Raw genomic sequence first — 14,031 nt, forward strand, 5'->3', positions numbered from 1 at the left:
TGAAAAAAGAAAAAAGAAGAAAAAAAAGAGGTCAGTTTAAAAACGGATAATAGAGATATGTTTCTGTTTGCCTGTGCACAGTTAAAAGCACTGCTGTCCTTGTAGACTTTTTTCCCCATGCCCCGAATTTGAACGGCGGTTATTCCTGTGTTTAAGACAAACGGGTGAGTCTGTTTGCTAGTGTCAATTCAGTGATCATTCATGCATTAATGTTTTCACTATTAGATCGAGTGATGAATCATTTTCACTCATTCCTTTCACTCATTTCATTCATCTGTTCTTTCTTTTTCTCTGTAATACCCTCATCTCTCTCTCTCTCTCTCTCTCTCTCTTTGTATTGTATCTATCTGTATATCTCTCTCTGTATCTCTGTCTCTGTCTGTCTGTCTGTCTGTCTCTCCCTCTCTCTCTTCCACCGTTGAGAAAAGGCAGGCGCAGATTTCTGATAACAGCCATTAAAGCCTGACTTGTATGTTATACATTCAACGGCTTGTGTGACGCTTCTTGAACAGTTATGGCCCAAGGATGGGTGCGGGGGTCTTAAGTGTTTGTGAATTGTTTCAGATACACGTCGCTGTAGTCTTCGTGCTCCCAGACATAAAGTCTTGTCTATATTAATTCTTTGGTATGATGACAGTACTTGTGTTCGCAGCTTGACTTTGAATCAGTGTGTGTGTGTGTGTGTGTGTGTGTGTGTGTGTGTGTGTGTGTGTGTGTGTGTGTGTGTGTGTGGTTTCTGTTTTTAAGTCTTTTTAGATATATTGTTATGATGCAGTTTCTATGTATAGCACAGTAATGATCCGGTTTTCTTTTTCCTTATATTTGCTTTCTGTTCTTTCATCGTTTTGTTATATTTTTACAGTGTAACTTCTGTGTGTGGCAGTCATGAATACAGAAGGGGAATATTGATCAACTGGAAACATCTTATTATTAAAAATATATATATATTAAGAAAAATCATATTCTAAAGTCAGTATCCGTGATGAAAACACCCTCAGCTCGCTCACCTGAAAGCGGTAGACAGAATGGCCAGTGGTGACATGGCTGTGTTACCTGGACGGTACCCGATGACCGCAACAGCTGACCACAATCACTGACACTGTGACGGCACCACTGACACACACTTGGACAGGCATGGCCGGAGCAGAGATGTACGTGGTGTCTCTCCAGAAGAAGCAGGAACTTTGTGATGGGGTTCACTTTACTCCGCCCCCTTTCACTCCGTTGTCAGCTTGTTGCCTTGGTGATCAGTGCACCAGCAGCTGTTGTTATACCTTTCTCACAGTCAGCCACATGGTTTTTGTCAATGTATCATTATTTTTGACTGAACATTATGGGCTTGATCATCAACTTCGTCTACGCGTACAGTTGTTGTTGTTTTTTCTGCGTAAAGTTTGCACAGTATGCTCATACGATTCAGGACTTCTTTTTTTTTTTCATTTTATTTATTTTCCCATCTGAAACCCGGTTTGACCGCTGTACGTACGCCTAAAATATTCTGTCAAGGTTTGAATTTACTCTCCCTCATATCAAGTGCTGGTTCTGTAGGTAAACTTCTGCCTTCGTGCGGTTCAGAGAACAGGAGTACACATTTCCAGCGTTGGTCTAAGGAGAACTCTGTAAATATTTCACAAAACAGAAGGGATTGCTTCTGTCTCACAGGCGTTTATCTGAAGAAAAGCTCTCTTTTTTTTAGTCTTTAACTCACCAAAGTGTAATAAACACTTTGTTTTCAACTTCTTTAGCTCAAGAAAGTGTAAGAAACACTCTTTTTTTCCCCCAAGTTCTTTACCGAAAGAAAAAAAGTGTAAGAAACTCTCTCTTTTTTTTCAAGTCTGTAGATAACTTCCTTAAGTTCCAATGAACAAAACAGAACAAACAGTGTCAATCAAAAGACGCTCTGCCGAGAGAGCTTCGTCATTCAAAAAACTTCTCAGCATGAAAGTAAACTGAAACACCGAGCAAAGCCAAAGCACATCACATCTTACAAATCATAGATCTGCAGTAAAGAAAGAAAGAAAGAAAGAGAGAAAGAACAGAAAGGAAAGAAAACAACCGTTAACACCATAACTCTATCCCACTAACATGGCCAAAAAGAAGTGTGGCGGCAAATGCAACGACGACAAAGTGTTGAAAGTTGACAGTAACATCAAGTGTTGAAAGTTGACGACGACGACGACGACGACAGGCATTGGCGAGACAGTTGACAACGACAAGTGTGATGTGACGGTGCAGCCGACGCGGACAGCAGAGGCTGAGATCTGTGGCGGGCCGTGGGAACGCTGGGTGGTGTGTGTACCACACTCGTCTCACACCTCCCCTCACTCCCTGTCTCACCAGCCCACCGCCCGACTTGTGCGTCTGTTCAAGGGAGGGGACTGCTGCCGTACCACGCTGCTGCTTTATCGCCTGCCCTCTCTCTCTCTCTCTCTCTCTGTATGTGTTGTTTGTGTCTCTTGTCTGTTCATCTGTTTGCCTGTCTCGTTTTCTCTCTGTTACACACACACACTCACTCACACACACACACACAAACACACACACACACACACACACGCACGCACGCACGCACGCACACACACACACAAAACACTCGCGCGCGTGCGCACACCTCTCTCTCTTCCTCTCTTTCTCTCTGTCATAGACATACACACACGCTCTCTCTCTGTCACACTCTCTCTCACTCTTTCATACACACTGACATACATACTCAGACTCTCTCTTTGTCAGTCTGTCTGTCTGTCTCTGTCTGTCTGTGTCACAGACATACACACATATTCTGTCTCTGTCACTCTCAATTCTTTCATACACACTTACATACATACATATACTCTCTCTCTCTCTCTTTCTTTCTTTCTCTCTCTCTTTCTTTCTTTCTTTCTCCTCTCTGTCTCCCCTCACAATCTCTGAGTGTCTCTCCTCCCAATTTCTCCATGTCTTCTCTCATTCACCCCCTCTTCCTCTCCCTTCTTTCTCTCTCTCTCTCTCTGTCTCTCTCTCTCTCTCTGTGTCTCTGTCTCTCTCGTCCTTTCGCTTGGCCTTCTTCTCCATGGTGACGGGATTATAGGTAAGAGGGAGAGGAAGGGAGAGGGTGAGATGGGAGTTCAGGTCAACGTAGTAGAGCTTCTTCTCATTCTTCGTTCGTAGGCTGCTAATCCCTCGTTTACTCGTGTGTACGAGTTTTTTTTGTTTGTTTGTTTTTTTGGTTTTTTTTGCGTGTACGACCGTTTTTACCCCGCCGCTTACGCAGCCATACTCCGTTTTCGGGAGTGTGCATGCAGGGTATGTTCTTGTTTCCATAACCCACCGAACACTCAGATGGATTACATGATCTTTGACGTGCGTATTTAAACGATCTTCGACGTGCGTTTACACACGAAGGGGGGTTCAGGCACAAGCAGGTCTGCACATTTTGTCAACATGGGAACAGTCCTCACCCTGAACCCCCCCGGGAGCGCCGATACCGGGGGATCGAACTCGGGGAAACTCGGCCGAGAGCCAAGCGCTCTGACCATTCGGCCAGTGACTGCACCCGGCGTGAACGTCGATCAGGGTGGGTCAGGGAGCAGGGGTGGGTCGGGTCTGGAAAGAGATTGAGATTGAGATGGTTTATTCATATAGGCCACAGCCCCTTTGAAGGGGGATATACAGTAAAATGCTGAAGTCATACATTCAAAAGTCTTCATGATGTAACATATACACTTCTCCTTTTGAGTGCTTTGTACAGATATAGAGCGAACTCTTTGACAGTCTTTTCATTTATTGATGACATTAACATGATAAGTCTAAACAAGCAAGGGTATTGACAGTATTTAACTGGAATCAATTGTTCTCTAAGATCTCTTAATACTGGGCAACACAGCATAAAGTGGACTTCATCTTCTTTAGATTGTTGACACATTGGACGAAACAAATTTTGGGCACATGATTTTTTATATCGATAATAATGCGTACGTATTTCAGTAACACCTAATCTAAACCTTGCCAAAGTATATTTCAGATGTCTATCAAGTCTCATTGACAAATAAACTGGCATATTATAAGGTATATGACAAAACATTCGATACAAATCTAATCTGTCGCTAGGTCTGGAAAGAGAGAGAGAGAGAGAGAGAGAGGGGGGGCGAGGGGGGGGGGGGGGATGAGAAAGGGAAAGGAGAGGAAGGAGGAAGTGGTGGGTTCAAGCCAAGTCCAGATTGGGGGGTGGGGGAGGTGGGGAGGGGTTGGGGGGGAAGGGAGGTATGGGGGGGGGGGGGGGGCACGTGGAATGATCAAAACAGACAGGGACAAAGGGCAAAGAGTGTACATGGTAGACAGTGTGCGTGGCAAGGTTACATGATGCATGATGGTGAAGCGGGGGAAGGGCGGAGGGAAGGAATCGGGCATGGAGGGAGGGGGGAGGGGGAGCGGAGGGTAAAGGAAAGAGAAGACGAGCAGACAAAACGATAAAACAACTACAACAACAGCAACGACAAAACAACAGGAAACTCATTGCACATCCGTCCTAACTCACCCAATTTAATAAAGCCGTTTTCACGGTAGTCCGAAAATAAAAAAATTAAAAAAAAAATGATGAAGAGGGAAACTGTTGTTTGATGTTTACTGTACAGCAGGCGAGTGGTTCCTATTTTTGTCAACCCGGTCTGAGGTCAGGGAATGGGGCACAGGCGTCACTGGGTGTGGTGGGCTGAGGTCAGGGAATGGGGCACAGGCGTCACTGGGTGTGGTGAGGCAGGGCACACTCACTGGGTGGCTGGATCGGAAGGCACAGCGTCACTGGTGTGTGGCTAGAGTCAGGAATGGGCATCACTGGGTGTGTGGGCTGAGGTCAGGAATGGCACAGGCGTCACTTGGGCTAGTCAGTGGGCACAGGCGTCACTGGGTGTGGTGGGCTGGTGGAGGATTTTTTTTGTTTAATGTCCCGTCACACATATCGGTGATTGAAGACATTTTGTAAAAGTATTTATGAATACATCTGAGTATTATCGGTTAGAAGGGGTGGGAGATGTTGATGAATGGAGGGTTGGGGGAAACTGGGCAAATGAGGGTAAAGTAAATACTGATTTCGGCTTCGTGTTAATCGTGGCGTGTAATATTCTGGTAGAAGAGCACCGCTTCTAAAGAGGCCGCCGGTACAATGGCTGAAGTACAGCCACGAACACAGGTCGACGCACAAATGGAGCTTGTAGCACTCTCCTACCGAATCCACCGCACAAAAACTCCAATTTCACGTCACCAAAACACAGATGAATTGGGGAAACGAATCTCATGATATTAAAAAGAAAACAAGAACAGTTAAAAGATATTATTTTATGGCAGAGCTGTTTGTTCCTGCTGCTTGACGTTATCCATGGGCAAGTCACTCCTGGTGGGCTGGTATCAGACTGAATCTACTGCATCTTCTCGCTGACCGCTGGCGTTTATCATTATCATTATTATTGTTGTTGTTATCATCATCATCAGTATTCTTCTTCTTATTATTACTATCATTTATTTATTCATTATTCAGTATTCTTATTTTCTATTATTATTATCATCATTATTATTGTTGTTGTTATTATCATTATTGTTGATGTTGTTGTTGTCGGTTTATTTTATTTCATTTCATTTTCTTACCACATCCATAAAAAAAAATCGATGTTTCACAGCGTTCTCGACGAAGACTTTGTCGGCTGGTTTGACTGAGTCTCTTGTCTCTGTGTCTGTCTTTATCTGTCTGTCTGTATCTCTGTCTCTCAGTCGGTCACTCTGTATGTGTTTTAATGTTGGTGTTATTTTCAGAGGCGATCACTGACGTTTATTTGTTTTTCTCTTACTTTTGTTTCTTCTTCTTCTTCTTTTTAAGTGGGTTAAGTGTTGCACACGTATTACACGCTATAAACGCAAGCTTTCCACCCCTCTTTCTTCCAGTCTGTTTCTCCTTGTCTGTCTGTCTGTCTGTCTGTCATACACTGAGATGAAAAATCCAGATCAATTTATGAAATTCGGAGTGGCTGTGTTGCTTCATTAGGGAATTGAATACACACCAATTAAATTTTCCAAGCGTTGGCCCCGTCCAGAAAGTCGTTCAGGCGCCTGGGGCACTCACAGAGAAAGAGAGACAGAGACAGAGACTGGGAAACAGAGACAGATACAGAGACAGAGATGTGGGCGCATACATACACATTCACCTACACATACACACGCGTGCGCAGGCATGAGCAAACAGTCGTCCATTATCAATGTCAGTAATGGGAGACAGACAGACAGACAGGCGGACAGACTAGGAAAGAGAGGGAAAGAGAGGGGGGGGGGAGGGAGGGAGGGAGGGAGATCTTGTGATGGAGCTGTCTGTCTTGGCCCCCTGAATGTTTGCCTTTAGTCTGACGAATGGCGAACTCTCTTCATGTTCCTGTCTCATTATCCCATTGTGCTCCACACCCCCAAATCTCAACTCTTTTTGAATTACTCTCCACTGTGATTTCATTGCCGTACCTGTCTGTCTCTATTTGTCTGTCTGTCTGTCTGTCTCCCCCCCCCCCCCCCCCCCCCCCCCGCCCCCTTCTCTCTCTCTCTCGTTCGCTCGTTTGCACTCTTTCAGGAAGGCGAACAGACTGAAAATGGAACACATTAAGAGACTGTCCAGAAACAAAAGTATATTTCGTTCTTAAAATTCAAACATGAACAGAAAAGGACGAAGCAGGCCTGTAGTGCTTAAGCGATCTTAGCAGCGATAAGTTTGCTTTGCGTTAAGAATTTTCCCAGTTCAATGGAATGAGCGTACACTTCGGAAAATGTATATACGCTCAGCATATTTTGTCATTCCGTGATTACATTTTTGAGCATTGTTCAGTAGGAACAGGATGAAGCTTTACGTTGGACAAGGAGGTGCGAACAATCTTGGCGAGGTTCGAACGTGAATCGGTCTGGCGTTCACTTCACATGCTCGCCGTTTTAGATCGGACATTTTCATTTAAGCGAAGACCTCTGTGATCTGTTTGGACAACAGAACCGAAATCTGACAAATCCGAAAAAGTCGACGTTCGTTCTGAAAACAACAACAGGAACACCTGTGACGACAACAACAACCACCACATCACTTGACATGTGGGAGCTGTCAGTGGGGCGCAGGAAGTTGACGAGAACTAACATCTCATTGGATGAGGTCTCAGTTTTCTCCAGAGGAGAAAGAAAAACAAATTTCGGGTAAAGTCCTGTTTTAGCATCCTAATTTCAGGAACCTAATTTACCGATTATTTTTGTGTATGTGTGAAACAAAATTACCCTTAATAGATACTGTAACCCATTTTTAGTGGATTTCGACTATTGTTTTTCGACTATTTTACTCAGTTCTTATGCGGATTCAGTCACTGAACTAATGTGCCATCATCTTGCTTGTGTATTTCACAGGTGAAGTGGGTTTGCACCTTGTTGGAACTGAAAGGAAGAAAGCATAAACCGGACTTGGGGAAACCCAAAATGCAAAAACAAAATCTCGCTCAGTATTACGTAAAAACAGATGACTTGAGCGGGCGATACGGTACAGACGTGTATGATCAATGTCGATGTGGACCCACAGGGATCACCGTACAAAATGCATGGACCGTTGTGAGAAGTGTCAGAGCTGAGGGTTGGTGGTAGGGGTGGTGTATGTTTTTAGTTTCTGTTCCTTGGACGGGTGTTTTTTTTGCCAGTTTGATCTTAGCTTCTTGCTGTTGGTTTTATCTTCTTATTATCAGTAACATCAGGCGTTTGCAGGCTCGCGCCTGTTGTGTGTGTGTGTGTGTGTGTGTGTGTGTGTGTGTGTGTTTGTGTGTGTGTATTATTATTATTATTATTTTACATTTGAATGCCATTTGTTTTCTGGTTTTTGAAAAGCAATCACATCGACAAGAACAAAAACAATAATGAGAAGAATCGACAGTGCAGTAATCAGAATTTGTCATCGTCGTTAACATCTATCGTGCTCTTCGTTATAATGATAATACCAACAACAGTAATTAATAATGCAGTGATGATATCATCACAGCCAGCATCGATCATGATGATGATCATCACGCCTAGCAGGTCGTTGCTGGGGGCGCTCCATTCTTGCCTGCCACCTCATCAATAACTGAATGAATTAAGTTATTAAATGAGGGAGTGAGGGGTAGAAAGAGACAGAGTGGGATGCCAGCCTGGCAGTAACAAGGCGGAGTTAAAAATTCCAGCTCCTACAGAAGAGGTCTGCCGTGCTTTGTGTGGATGGTTCAGGGCTTATGACCACGTCTTTGTCCTTTCAGTTGTGAGGGGTGCCATGGCCGTGCCATGATTCTCAGTGCTAAACATCATTCCCGTCTCTTCACGGCAGATGGAATGGGTCGTAAACAACTCAGTTCGTTTCTGATGTTGTTTTTTTAGGACTTTGGGTTATCAGCACTCCCCTGTCACGGTGGTTCGCTTGTCTCTCAGCATTACTTGTTGGCGTTTGGTATTGGTCTGTTTTTATCGTGTTTTACGGTTCACCTCTCTGAGGCTGTTTGCGCATGTGGCGTGTGCTGTAATAAATAAATCGCAAAAGTGGGGCAATGACCAATATAAAAGAATCATTACAACTGGCTTGTGACCGCTGAAATGGGCGTGTTATTATATCAATAAATGGGATATAGGTTTCCATGAACAAATCAGTATATCACCGAAAAAAGCAGCTTTCTGAAGTGGACCTGGAACCAGTTTTTATTCTGAATAACATGTCGGTGATTTTGTTTCGAAATAAAATGGAGAGTTTTTCCCCTTAACATATAAGTGAGGCGGGTGCCGGGGGTTGGGAGGGGCGTGGGGGAGGGGGGGGGGGGTAGCCGCAGAACGGAACAGCGATATTCAGGCGCAACAGACAGAGAAAGATCTGGCGGAGCAAATGACAGCAAAAATCACATACCACAGCCATGGATGGCTTTGTGGTGGAATAAAGAAGCAGACGACTTCAGCTGGGAAGTAAAACGAGCAAACAAACAAGGCACGTGTGTAATAAGCCCCTGTGATAGTGGCTTTTTATCTGCAGCAGACATAGAGCTCCGGGTTACTATGGCCGACCGACGCTAAAGGCCGTGACGCACGTTTCGACGATGATACAGTGCATCTGCGTATCGGATTGTGAAGGTACGTGTGGAACTGTGCAACAGCAGGAGTCGTGGAGGAACCGGGAAAATCGGGAACTGTTGGGGTTTGGTGGACATGGGATCTGACGACAGCAGTCTGATCATAGCGTTGTATTGTGCTTACGTATACGACGACTGTTTGAGGATACAGTGATTTGTGTCTGGTCGGAAGTTTTCTGGGTTTTTTTTGTGTGGTTTATTTTAACTGTCAGTTTAAACGTTTGTCAAAACCATTGCTGGCTTCCGTTCTGTAATCACGATGTCAAATAGGAAAAGAACCCCTGGCTCCATGATGTCATGAAAAGACAGGAGCTTCTCATGCTTGGTTTACATACGGATTTTTTTTTTTTAATGTGTATCGTGACTCGTTTACTGCACCGAGATGGACGGGAACTACTGGTGACTGGGGACAAATCGGGCACTCTGCATTCATTACCACATGCAGATGTTGTTGCTGTTGTTATCATGCAGAGGGGGAAACTGTGGGTTAACTCCCACGAAACCTTTCGGTCAAGGTGTTGTCATATTTGGAGCAAAGAAAGAAAGTTTGACTGCCAGTTTGTAGGGGATAAAGAAGAAAAAATTGAAACGAGGAAATGTTTTTCTTTAAGTTTGAAATTTTGAATTGGGGTGGCAGTCCATATATTCGACGACGCGACAAATATATATATATATATATATATATATATATATATATATATATATATGTATGTATGTATATATTCACATTGAATTTCAAAGCGAGGGTGGCAGGACATAATGATATTGGATGACACGGAGAAGTAAATTTGTGTGTGTGTGTGTGTTTTTGCTTGTTTGTTGTTGTTTTCTTCCCAATTTGGAAGAAATCTTGTAGAGGGTGGCACTCCATGCAGGTACTGGGACGACACCTGCAAAGGAAGTCGGGTGTGCCCACAATTTGACCCGTGCGTGACGGCTGGCAAACCCCACGCTGCTGCCTGTCAGTGTCAGCACGGTGTGAGTGGGTTATCAGGCTGTGTGTGCAGCTGGGGGCCGTGCAGCCTGACGCTGGTTTATCAGGGCCCACGTTGTCACGACAGGACACACTGCATTGTGCTGACCCGCAGGTCTCTGTCGCATGTCACCGTCACGCACTTCTCTTTTCCATTGGCCCACTTTTCTCTGTGTGTGTGTGTGTGTGTGTGTGTGTGTGTCCCTCCTCTTCTCTGTCTCTCTCTCTCTGCCTCTGTCTCTGCTTCTAGATATATCTCACTGTGAGGGATGGGGGTGGATGGATGTGTGAGTGTCTGATCAATGTTCTCTATTAATCCTTCACGTGTTGGCTGCATTGTGTGAGGCTCTGTGCAGCTGAGTACTGAACTGATCCTTTTTTTCTTTTCTTTTCTTTTTCTTTTTTTTGTTATCAAATGCGTTTATTTTGAACACGTGGATATTCGATCTCGCAAAGAACAGTCAAAAACTGAAACTAGCCACAAAGATTTTGTTTTTAAATTCTCTCTCTCTCTCTCTGTCTCACACATGCACACACGCAAGCACGCGCGCACGCGTGCGCACAAACACACACACACACACACACACACACATGTACTCAAACGTCTACAAACACACATGCACGCGCGTGCACTTGCACACACACGCACACACACACACACACACACACACACACACATGTACTCAAACGTCTACAAACACACATGCGCGTGCGCGCACTTGCACCCCCCCCCCCCCACACACACACACACACACACACTACACATAATTATTCGTTTATACACTTGCTTACTTTAAATCAATTTGACGGTAATGGAAAATATCGATCAGCGAGCTTCGTAAAAATCGCTGTTTCCAGGGTTTAAATCACTGTAACTAAATAAGCCATTACTGAAGAAAAATAGCGCATCAAACAATTTACATCTGTACTGTCACGCATGCAGTTCCATGGAGTGGTGCCCCGCCAGATGAAGCGTTCTCACGCCAAATCTGCCCCGGGCAGTTTCCCCCCTGACAGCAGCGCTCGTGTCGTCCGCAGATGCACTCTTTCTCATGCTCCTGTGCTGCCTCCCTGGTCCAGGACCATGTAAAGGTCGTTTGTGTCTGTCTGTCTGTCTGCTTGTCTCTTTTATCTCTCTCTCTCTTGGATGAAATGCTTAATTTTTTTTTTTTTTTAGTTTCAAACTGAGCCCTCGATACTCTCCCCTTGTCCGATGTGCGGTCATTTAATGGAGGATGAGTTACATTTCTTGTTGTAAAGCTTATGATGGTATTCGTGAAAAATGTGTTGTATTTAAAAGTAGTCATTATGGGTCACAAACTGCTAAGACGTGATATCAAAGCACAAACGTGATTAAGCAGCGCAATCTGAATACTTTTCCTTGGTGGTCAGTAATGGTCGGCAGCAGCAATTAGTGGTCAGCATTTGTCAGCAGTAGTCAATAGTGGTCAACTAATGGTCAGATCCTACCAAGACGTCCTAATACTGTAAAACCATTACAAAGTAATACAAGCTGAACATTGTTAGTGGTCAGCAGTGGACAGGCAAAGGTCAGACACCTGCCAAGACATAATAGAAATGGACAGACATGACAAAAGAATAAAAGCGGAGCACTTTTGGGGTCTTGAAAATAGTGGTCCTAGACCTGGGGGGGGGGGGGGTGGGGGGGTATAGACCTGGAGAATATATAGACCTAGGGTAACAAAAACCCAGGAAGCGTATATTTGCGGGAACATAGACCTGGGGAACTCAAACCTAACGTAGACCTGGGGGGACACAGGGCTGACCCCATTTAGAGCAATAGTCCGAAAAACGCAGGGATTTATTTCATATTATTTCCAGTTGACGAATTCTTTTTTATGCACATTCGATTGGAGTATACATATTGGATTGGAGTATACATATTTAGTGTGAGATTGAGAGAAAGGGAGAGACACACTAAGAGAGTAAGAGTTTGTATGTTTACGTGTTTGTGTATGTATGCGTTTGCGCGCGTGCGCTTGTCGCGCGTGTGCAGGCGATAAGTCAGAACAATTAACCACCTCCAGAAACGCTTGGAAAACTTTGCCAGCGCATTACTTTGCTTGAAGTGAACCCGGATTGAAAACAAACAGTCCTGACTTAATTAAGTTTTTTTTTTTTTTTTCTGCAAGCACCGTCACCGCGGGCTTTCAGCTCCGAGAGAATGGACCTCAGTGCCAGCCTTGTCTTCCCGCCCTCCCATCTGTTCACGGCTTCGTTGCTTGGAAACAGTTTCCGCTGGCTGTGGCTCCGGCATTAATTCAGAAAAGGTCAGCTCTAAATTTACCTCAAACCCGAGAAGACATTGGAGCAGGTCATGTGCCAGATTTTGAGCGGCTGAGAAACGTCAACGTGCATAGGAGTGTATGATAACAGACAGACGTTCAAAACGAACTCTTTCCTCTGCCCTCAAGAAGGATCGCACATCCCCTGGTTCGTGTGTCAAGGGGCGGTTTTTGTTGTTGTTGGTTTTTAAAATGTTTTTGTTGTTGTAATATTACCCAACATGTCTCTCTTTCTTCTTATCTCTACATTTCTCTGTGTCTCCCTTTTTGTTTATTTTCGCAAAGAACATTGAAATGAGATTTTGTTCGGAGATTTTGCAGTCTTCTGTCATTTTGTGAGACTTCTCTCTGCCTTCTGTCACAAAACGCTCCAACTCTGTAACAACATGCCATCTTTGTTATCATACAGTCTTCGCCTGTCTTTCTTTCTCTCTGTACCTGACCGCTCTACACGTCCACATCACTGAACAGACCAAGCCGAGGTTGGCTGTCACCAGCTGTCATGTCTTTTCCGTGTGGGGGTTGCTGTGCAGCAGACCAGTCCTTTTGTTAAGGAAATCACAGCGAACAGCTTAGAACTGGCATTTTGAATCAGGTACAGCTGTTGTCGGCTCTGACAGGGTGGAGACATTTGACATAGCTGGATCAGAAAAGTGGGGGAACGTGCAACCTTGTGTCTGTAGATACAGTGTAACACCACTCGACGACGCTACACGTAAAATGTTGGATATATACGGTACCAGCCGTCCATTAAACACTTTAACAACAGTCCAGCGGGGAGTTTTGTAACCTCAGTTAAAAGGCTGTAAACATGTCTCCAGCCATGATGCGGAGTCGAGTGGACGCAGGGAGAGCATTGACCCGTCAAACAAAGATTCTCCACACTTCTACATTCACAAGTGAAGACACTAATTGTCCAACCCACAAACTGGAAACAGTGCCAGACACGGAAACAATCTATGCAAACAGTGCCAGACACGGAAACAATCTATGCCACCCCCTGGCGTCGGCAATGTGATTAAGTATCGAACTTGAAAAGGTCAATGACATGGAAATTGTCGGATAGAATAGGAATGAGAGCATTGTTTTAATTGTTTTGTTTTAATATGTCTGTGTTAGTTCATTTAAATCCAGTTACCCAGGTCTGTATTGTTTTCATTTGTGACGTATTTTAAAGACGACATGGTCTGGAACATGCTGTGTGTTCTGGAGGTGATGAAATTATTATTCATGTCTGACTTCCATCACCCATACATACACACATACACAGATGCGAACGTACGGACACGTAGACAGACAGAGAGACAACACACGCACACACACACTCTCTCTCTCTCTCTCCCATACCACACACACACACCCACACACACACACCCACACACACACACACACACACACACACACACACGCACGCACGCACGCACGCCTTTCCCCTCACTGTACCGTTTCATGGCTGCCACCCCACAGCCTTAATTCAGTCCCCGTGTTTGCTGCCGGAAATCTCCACGAACAGCCGCTTAACCATTTCCTTTCGTTTGAATCTAACGACCAATCAGCTTTCGCTCCAAAGGCCACATTTTCCTCCTGCTGTCGTCTGTGTTAAAAAAAAACCACAAAAACCGTTTCCCTTGGAACGTTT

The 14,031-nt window shown here is 44.6% G+C and overlaps 1 protein-coding gene and 1 long non-coding RNA gene across 2 annotated transcripts in view; one reads left to right on the forward strand and one right to left on the reverse strand.

Annotated features, from left to right (window-relative positions):
* Positions 1–1,988, reverse strand: part of LOC143279013 (uncharacterized) — a 28,618-nt gene extending 26,630 nt beyond the window's left edge. The window contains exon 1 of the long non-coding RNA XR_013054593.1: positions 1,008–1,988. This is a non-coding gene — a long non-coding RNA (uncharacterized LOC143279013). The remainder of the gene's footprint in view (positions 1–1,007) is intronic.
* LOC143297706 (phosphatidylinositide phosphatase SAC2-like) overlaps positions 1–14,031 on the forward strand; it is a 282,281-nt gene that overhangs the window by 115,412 nt on the left and 152,838 nt on the right. The window lies entirely within an intron of this gene.

This window comes from Babylonia areolata, chromosome 2, assembly GCF_041734735.1.
Source record: "Babylonia areolata isolate BAREFJ2019XMU chromosome 2, ASM4173473v1, whole genome shotgun sequence".
Taxonomy (NCBI): Eukaryota; Metazoa; Mollusca; class Gastropoda; order Neogastropoda; family Buccinidae; genus Babylonia; species Babylonia areolata.